Source organism: Orcinus orca, chromosome 7, assembly GCF_937001465.1.
Source record: "Orcinus orca chromosome 7, mOrcOrc1.1, whole genome shotgun sequence".
NCBI classification, from domain to species: Eukaryota; Metazoa; Chordata; class Mammalia; order Artiodactyla; family Delphinidae; genus Orcinus; species Orcinus orca.
This window is the reverse complement of record NC_064565.1, coordinates 98608406-98618279: the sequence shown is the minus strand read 5'-3', so window position 1 is coordinate 98618279 and position 9874 is coordinate 98608406.

Below are 9874 nucleotides of genomic sequence, written 5' to 3'. Positions count from 1 at the left end.
TCCCAACCACTGCACCACCAGGGAAGCCCCCCACTCTGCCATCTTGAGTGATCTCCTGCAAAGGTCAGTTCTGTTCAATATGGGAAGGTACTACGCAAGGGCATGAATACCAGGTTATGAGGCCCACTGGATGTCATCTTGGAGGCTTGTTATTACAACCGTCTATGTAAAAGTACAAGCTTGTGCATTCTCTCTTAACATTCATATTAACTGTCAATCTATTTTCCTAGTTACTTAAAGACTTCGAGGTTCTTAATAATTGTTTTTGTACATTGAATTAATAGCTTTCAAAGCACGCCATTGTAGCAACATTTACTCTTACTTTAATAAATATATGTGTTAATTGGCACAGAATTTCCATATAACCAGCACATAAACAAATTTTTATTTGAAATTATATCTAGAAGTTTTACCAATATTTAAAAAGAACAATTAAGATAATAATAATACAACCAAATGACATTTACTTATTACTGACCATGAAATTCTGGTTAGGTACAATGGTAACATACGTGATGATACAACCATTAATCACACAGGTTCAGGGATGTCTGAAATGGCCTTCAGTGCTTCATCTTACAGTGGCTGAGACTGTGGGGAGCCTGTCTCATTATTTTGGTCAAATAATGAGACTAAAGCCACACTTCAGGACAGTTCCACCACAAAAGGCCTTAGTGAATTTGACATGAAGCTCCATTTCCTCCTTATTAAAGAACTAGTGCTAACTCTTAAAAGACTCTAGCTGTCTTAGGGGGTCATTCTGAATTGGTTGGGGTCCCTTTGCCTTTTTATCCCTCCAAGCTTGCTCTGTGCCAGAAGGTTTGATGTCTGAAAGGGATTCAGGGTCTTAACTCCTGATTATAAATGGCTCAACATTTGTTTGACAGGAAAACCAGTCTCATTCTTTTAATTTTATGCTACATTTTATCACCTGGGCAGCAAAGAAATTCTGCTTGTACTCAGAATTTCACAAAATCTTTTGTGAACATTTCCATCAGTTTTTGGTTCTCAACCCTATAACCTCAGTGATTCAAATTTAGTCCAAATTATCTGAAAAGAAATAGATGTTACACATTTCATTCCATTGCCTTTCTATTCTAACTCATCCTTAAATAAAATAATCCCTCTTCTCACAGCTTTGAAACAAAAAACACTTTAAGTATATTCCTGAACACCATTCAGGGAGCAGGCTTTGGAAAATCATTTGACACTGGTTAGTACCGCAATCCCAGTTATTTCAATAAAAGAGATTGAAAATTTACTCATGCTGCTCTTAAATGTGTAACTAAATTGCAGCTTCTTTATTTTCTCTAATAGATTAGATCATCTTTATAATATTTTAGTCCACTGGATAACATGGAGGGAAAAAAAATCTACAAACTTGCTAATATACAGTTTAACAGTCCTTTCCAGTTTACATAACCTCTTTATGATGGCTTGATGTGTTTGAGATAAATTTTCAGTCTTTTATATTTCTTCTCATTCCTTGCGATCCTCTTCAAGATGATGAGGGGGTTTACTGAGGGCTGGTTTTATGGTCTTAAAGTATCAGGAGCTAAGGTGATGGTGAGGTTTGGGAAATGGGAGGCTCACAGATCCACATTTGTTCTGGATCCTTATTGGTTTCTACTAGAGTGATAGATCTTGCCTGTTCCCTGAACTTGTAACCCCTGAGACAGTTCTCTCCAAGGGTTTGGGACATCATGCTGGTGCCTACCACTAATGGCCATTTGCTAAAACTATCTGTCTAGTGTTGAAGTATCCCTGCACTGCAGTCTCTTTGTTGTTCATCCAATGTAGTTTACAGCAATTGTTTGAAACCTTCCCAGTTTTATGATCAATAATATTTCTTCATAAGAAGTAGATAGCATTTTTTTGTTGTTGTTTTTGTGTCACGCTTTTATTTAGCTTATCAGAAAATCTTGAGAAATCCAAAACCAGGAAAAGGAATTTTGATTTGGAGGAAATGGGGTGCGTGGTGATGGGAGCAGAGAAAGCCAGGATTGGGAAGTTTTATGAGGACAGACTGCAATGTAAAACCAAAGTGGATTGAAAAGATCCCCCTTGAATGTGAAACAAGTAAGGGGAGATTGAGGACAAACTTGCCCTATGTCCCAGGCTTCTACCTGCTGGCTTTGGAATTTAATATGTAATAGATACCATTTAAAAAAAATTATTGAAAGCGAGTGCTTTCTTTTTCTCCCTTCAAGTATTTGGATATAGGCATAACTGTTTCAGAAACTTTTTAAAAATCAAGAGTTTAAAAAAGAAAACATCTGAGAGGTTAGTTTTTCAATAACTACCAAGTTCTTTTGGATTTAAATTCTTATTTCATATTGATTCCTTATGATTGCTGAACATCTGCATGGCATCAGATTGCTGAGGCCCTGTATCCCTCAGGGTTCCACCAGAAAAGCAGAACCAGCAGGAGATCTTTATTCAGAGATTTATTGCATAAAATTGGCTATGCAGTTGAGGGGGGTTGGCCAGGCAAGTCTGAAGTCTGTAGTGCAGGATGCCAGGAAGGACGGGCTGAAACTCTGGCTGAAGCTTCCATCCACAGGCTAAGTCTCTTCTTTATCAGGGAAGCCTCAGTTTCGCTCTTAAAGCCTCTCAGCCATTGAAGCAGACCCACCCAGATTATCTGTCATACTTTTACTTAAAGTTAACTGTTTATGGGCTTTAATCAGATCTACAAAATACCTTCACAGCAACACCTAGATTAGCCTTTGAATGAATAACTGGAAACTAAGCCTAGCCAAGTGACACATCTATAGATCATCTCAGGTCCCAAAATGTTTGTCCCTGGAGTTTCTCAGTGCTGCTTATGATCTAATTTTCTGTCCTTCATACCTCTAATAATAGGGGTTATGTCCATGTTTACCTGCTATTTTTTGATATTTAAGTGGATCGATTCTAACCAACAAATAGGCAATATAGTCAGTATATTCTAAATGTAGGAAATGCATGTACATACAAATCATACATGGCGGGATCAATTATTTTAAAACTTTGTTTGCTAGCTCAGACTTCGTATTTAATCAAAACCTTCCAAAGAACAATCTTCTCTGAATTTAAAGTATAACCAAGAAATCTTGGTTTATAGAATGTCATGAACAAGTCATTTCCTGCTAAGTTTTTCCTCTGTGCTGAAACTACACTTTTAAAAAAACATTTGAATGTATTTGTTCAGTATTATCATGAAAGTATAATTTCAGCATTAAATCTACTTCCACCTTTTCTCACTGACTCACTGCAATTAGTCTTTTCTTTGCTTCACTACATCATTTTAATGATGGCAAATCAAAGCCTTAATATATATTAAAAATAAGAAAAAATTCAGTTATGAAATATCATTGCCACAGGGAAGTATTACTTTTATAATTTGTACGGGAATTTAAAGATCCTTTTGAGTTTGAGTTACAATTTGTCGTTTTCACATTAGAATAGAGGATCTAGATAAGTTTATCAATTCACTGAAAGGTTGAACATTTCTCTTATAAATGATCACTTGCCACTTAATTGTTCATAATTTGGTCATCCAGATGAAGTAGAATAGACTTGAATTTTTCAGAGTATCATAAACATAAAAGACCCAAAATATTAATCTTCAAAAGAATTCATGGGCCCCTGAGAATACGTCACAGATCCCAGAGGGGTCTACACTTCTAGTCAAACTGCCTTGGGTATAGGAAAAATAGAAAATGACAGTATTTCATATGTCCTGATATGTAATTGAATATTGCTTTGAGTTTGAAGTAATTGCTATGGAATTAATCTCATTGTATTCCTTGATTGTCATTGTTCTGGGGGTTCCAAGTGATCAAGCATTATTTTAGCCAGTAATAATAGGAATTAACTGCAAGGGGTTTGTGAAATTTTTCTTCTTCAGAAGCTGCTATCAGAGTTTCTTATGGTGAGAAACGAGCCCTTATTCTAGTGACTGGTAAGCTGGGATGTAAATGCATCCCTCTAGAGTCTGGAGAGAAGGAGGCATCCAAGCTTCAGAGAAGGAAGCAAAACTACTCAACAAGAGAAAAGGAGAAGAATTTAATAGTCCCAGAACGGGAGGAGGAAGAAAGGAGTGAAGAAAACAAGGAGATGGGAGGGAGAGAGGAGAGGGGGTGCATTGGTGAAGGTGAGAGGTCACACACTCTACATTTTGTGAGCCACTCATCTCCAATAAGGGGACTAAACTCAGCAAACAATTTGTGTGAAGGTTTTTTGTATGTTGGTTTGTTTGATTTTCCTATACACATCACCAATGGGTTGAATTTCTATCTGGGTTATATAGAGTGTTATTTCAAGCCACATACGCAGATGTAGGAACTGGGGGGCAGCGAGGACTTAGGTACTATCTAGTTGTTTACATTTGTTTGATCCTTTAATTAATTCCCCAACAAATCTGTGGACTAAACATAACTATTACCCTACTTTCTAGATAGAGCATTGGAGCCTCCAGAATCAACCTAGCTGGGAAGAGGAAAAGTGGCCCCAATATATGTCTCCTCACTAGGTTCCCTCTGCTCTTTCCCCTCAAACGCCCTACTTCCTTGTCAGTCAAGACAAATTTCTTTTAAAATAAGCTCTTGTAGTGTTCTCTCCCTTTACAGCAAGCCAGTGCCTTCTCTTGCAACGTGATTTGACATTTCTCACGTGGCCCCTAGGGAATGAAGTTGCTATATCAAAGTGGCATCTTGCCGATGACCTCCTGAGGCTGCAGAACCACAGTGTCAACAGGAGTTCATTTCAGGGCCTCCTGGTGCTACACAAAATGCTTGCTGTTTGCTCTAAACAATGAACTTTCATTATTGAAGGAAGACTGAAGATTTGAGGGTCAAGCTCTAGGTGACAATGGGATTACGTTTCCCGTAGTGGTAGGAAAGTTTGTGCAAGCCCTTTTGAAGAGTTTTGAACAAGTTTTGTCTTTATTATGGCCTCTATACAGATCATAACCGGCTTTCAGGACAGTTCCATGGTCCAGAGAGAAAGCCTGAGTAATAGCAGAATGGGCAAGATTAGCTTCATTGCAGTCATTGAAATTGTCATTTTAGATTGAGATATATTCATTTTGTGTTACATGTAAATGCTTCCTCCTAAGAAGAAAGTTAATGTATAAACTTAATAAAAAGTTAATGAATGTGAAGTTACTTAATTTAAAATAGTTTTGAATTTGTATGTTTAGAAAAATACTGCGGATAAATCTAGGTGCTACAAAATTTGGTTCAAAAGATCTGTCCAGTTCTTTGTAGCAAAAGTTTACTGATATCATGCCATATGCTCCATTTGTCACATGCTATCATTAAGGCACTCATTAAAACGCATATCTGAAGGGCCAGATGTTTCATTTTTATTATACACCATTTTCTTCACATTTACAATTCATGTATGCTTATATAATGGCTAAAATTTTGTGAATATTTCTTTACATACTTATGCATATGTTTTGTGTTTCTGTCTCTATGTCTGTAAAATCTATACGGGCATGTTTTTATATCTATGTACACACATACAGAAATGGATTTTTTTGAGTATGGACCTGTGAATTGATTCTACCCTATTTAAAAAATATATTCTCTTGTTCAGAAGTCAAACTATTAGATACCAGCACACATGACAACTAATTAGTCCCTTCCATTTCTCCTGGTTTCTTTTCTTCTCCTTTGTTTCAAAATATTGCTTGCGGGGCAGCTGATGAAAGGGAAGTGCTATTAAAGGAGCCACATGAAGGGGCATGAAAACAAAGACCTCAGTTCTCTGCGGACTAGCCAAATAGTGCTTGAATCAGAGACTTTTAAACAAAAATATTTTATTATTGATTTAAATTGAAATCATTGACCAAGCCCCTTCTACCCCAGTCCTGATTTTTCAAAGTAATCTAGTAGTAATACACATAGAAAATATATGGAAAAATTGAGTGTTGCTCAGGATTGAGGGGACAGATAACTGGGTGACTTGTTTTTTTCTATACTGTAGGTTTGGAATTTTAAAATGCAAGACATTATAACTTTCTAGCTTGTTCAAGAAAAAATAAATTTTTCTAAGTTTCTGTTGTATTCAAGAGAACACATGCTGCCACATACATACAGGAACCTTTAATATTTGTGATATTCTTTTTACAATTTTTCCATGAACAGGCCAGTTACCAAAGACTAAAACACATGCAGAAGTTGGTTTGTTGTATTTTTTTGAAAAAAAGAAGTAATACTAGATAAAAACACAGATTTGTCTTTTAAGCTGTGTTAGGTTTTTTTTGTGGGGAAAGACATAAGTTGAGAAGGAGAAAACAATAATAGTATTTTTCATTTTCATCTTTTCCTCTAAAGTGAATTGACGAAAACTTATACTGCAAAAAGGGAGGACTGATCTCCTACATCAAATCTTTCCTTAAGTTTTAATAGGTTGGCTAAAAAGGGACCAATTAGTTCTTACTTCTTATCCCCACAAGATTATAGCAACATACATAGTAAAATTAATTCAACATACTTCACCAGTTTAAACAAGGAAATTATTACTCATCCTGGGTGAGTGGGTGAGTAATTCTTTGCAAGATTGTAAATCATCCTGAAATTCCCAGAGTCACAGGTGGAAACTCCCAGGCTCAGTGGTAAGTAAGATAATCCTTAGTTTATCAAAATGGCTCTCCTTACAAGACCATGTTATTTGTGATGGGTCATTTTGTACCATTGTATCATCTTGAAGGAGAAGCTGCCTTATAACTTAGCTTGGAGTGAGTCTTATTTAAGTCCATTTAAAATACGTTTATCTTTCTGGTTTTGTGGATCAGATTTTTACCAGTTGCTTCCTGAAACAGTTCTAACCACATCATCATTGGAGTGTCTCATTACTGATAAAGAACCTGAAAATCCTGAATCTGAGAACTTCCTCACATCTACCTGTTTTATAGCATTGGCTATCACCACCTTATATCACAGTGTATCTAAGGTAATGAGGTATTAGCAGTTGGTGCCCCATTACCTTAAGCTTCTGGTGGAACCCCACCCTTCTCATAAAAGGAGGGTGCTGTTATTTTCGCCATGAGTTGGCTTCAATTTTCAACTTATTTCACATTTCCACCTGGGTTAAATGCACACGCTTGCCATGTGTTCTGATCCATGCTTGCTTTATGAAGGCCTATTGGAGAACAGGCTTTGAAGACACAGAGACGTGGGTTCAAATCACTGTCCTTACGCTCATTAGCTATGTAACACAGAAAAGCTACTTGACCTATGCTTCCTTATCTATAGAGCAGATGTTATAAACTGACATCACAGGTTTATTATAAAGATTGGATCCTGTGTGTGATGAGCATCCCATCGCATCTTACCGTAAAAGTCAGTTAAATGGTGTGAAAAAAAGTAAGTTGTCACTGTTGCTATGAGCAAAAACAGATTTGGAAGTCAAGGACTAAAATTATGCATATGGTTCCCATCAAAATTCTTAAATTATTTCACTTCATCATTAGCTCATTCAAAATAGAGGTTTCAGGTCTTAACCTGAATCTCTTATCCTACTAACATTTTCATCTTCCCACAGCATCAATTTTATCATGCTCTGTCTCTTTCGAAGAGTTGCCAGGAACTTCCCATTCTAAATCCTCAACATGGCATCCTCTGATCTTTAGCATTAAGGTCCCTCACTCTCCAGACTTTATCATCTACCACTTCAAACCAGCTCTTAGATCTAATCAGGCCAGAGTTCTCACCATTCTCCAGGGATAAAGAATTAATCTCCAGCCCTTCGTGTTTGATAAGGCATAGTCCCTGTCTTCAAGGGGCTCGGAGTATAGATGAAGAGACCAACTGTCTGTGGCGAAGGCCAATAAGGAGTTGACTATCTTTATGAATGGAGGTCTATGGTAAAACAGGTGAAGGGGTGATTAAATTCAGCTGGGAGTGGGGCTGTGGTGGGTGGAAGGGCTAGGAAACACTTCCGAGAGGAAGTAGCACTTTTGTCAGTCCTTTAGGAATGAGCATGATTTTATTTTGGGCAGAGGGAGCCGCATGACCAAAGCCTGAAAGTAGATGGTCCTCATCCAAGGCACTACAGCAGATGGCAGGAGGGATGGCTGAGACTGGAGAGACGCACCTGATGAGGCTGGCAAGGGCCAGGCTGGGAAGTTCTTTGCTGCTCTACCAATAAATCTAAAACGAGCAGCATTCCTTTTCCTGAATTCCTGGTGCAATTATTCTTTGTGCACTTGTTTTTGACATTAAAACATTTTTTTAATACAAGTGATTTATAGGCCCCTAGAGAACCAGGAAAAACCATGAAGTTCTTTCCTTTTCTTCTCAGCTCTTCCCATGCAGTGCAGCACATAGGATTGAAGGTATCATGACACAGAGGTGTAAAGTATGTACTTAGAGTTTGAGTTCCCTCTCTGCTGTTTCCACTGTCCCCACTTCTAACTGGGTGAACTTAGGAAAGTTACAGCATCTCTATGAATGTCACTTTCTTCCTCTGAAAATGGGGATAATGCCAATTTCTATATGATAGGCCTTTTATAATGATTCAATAAATTCTTAAGCAATGTTTCCTACTCAATTATTCAATAAGCATTAATTGACCGCCTACTACAGGATGAGACCTGTGCTAGATTCGGATTATTCAGTGATGAGTTAAATAGACATGGGCTTTGTGATCTAGTATTTATTGTTATTACTATTGTTATTATTAATGTAGATCTTTAATAAATACTATTAAAACAAATTAATGTGTTTCAGCCACATCAATATCTTACCTGTGGTTGGACCAGTTCCCTCTTGTCCTGCTCCCGGGGTGTGTTACTTGACTGGTTGACTGACAAGGAGGGCCACATCCAACGTTTATGGAGCCCACCAGTAACACGGTTGTGTAGCTTTATCAGAGCTCTTATCCTAACTAGGTTTAGTAGGTGAGACCAGCCTCAGGAGGATAACTATGCATGCTCAAATCTAATTCTTAGTATGGCTTAAGTCAAATTTGTGCTGTTTGAACTGTTCTCCAAAACTTGCGATTACTAGTGCTCTGGAAAGCAGAAGTCCAGAATCCTTGGAATAACTAATTTTGCGCAGGCTATTCCATGATAAAGCTATATTTTTATTTTTACTGCTGGTGAAGTGAATGTACAAAAGTAAGCCCTACCTATGTTCTGGTAGATGTGACGACTCCTTACTTGATAAAGGGATGCACCTGTCAGTCTCAAAGATGTAGAGTCACCAACAGCAGAGAAAGGGGTCAGAGGCAGATACTGTGGACTGAGAATTGAAAATCATTCCTAAAGACAACCTGGGTGTGCTGGCCTCAGGCAGAAGCAGTGGAACAGCCACGTCCCGTGGCAGATCACTGTAGTCCTGCCAAATGGAGTGATTTAACTTCTCGGTACAACTATGAGAATAACATCTGTAAACAGCTTACTGGTAAATGTGTTCCTTCATGGATTGTATTGTTCTAACTCTGACTCTCTTTATTTGCTGCTCAGTTTAGTTTTTGCTTAAAAACTTTATTTTTCATCAACTTTATGTCCTGGGTGCAGCATATTTCTGGTTGCCAAATTTTTCTTTCTTCCCTCAAGGGGAAATCCTAAGGTATCTGTCAATAACATCCCAATCTACAGTCAGGAGTGGGGCACCATAAGGCAAAAATGCAAGTTCCTTGACAGAAATATAAACAAAAAACTATACTGGATTCAAAGACAGGAGATGGGAGATATATATATATATATATATATATATATATACACATACACACACACACACAGGGGTATATCTAAAAAGGCTTCATGGAAGATGTCAATTTGGGGACAGTTTTGAGAGGTAGGTGCTTTGAGAGGGAGGCATGTATTCAAGGTAGAGGAGTTAGCATAAGCAAACCAGGGACCAGGAAGCAGAGGTTA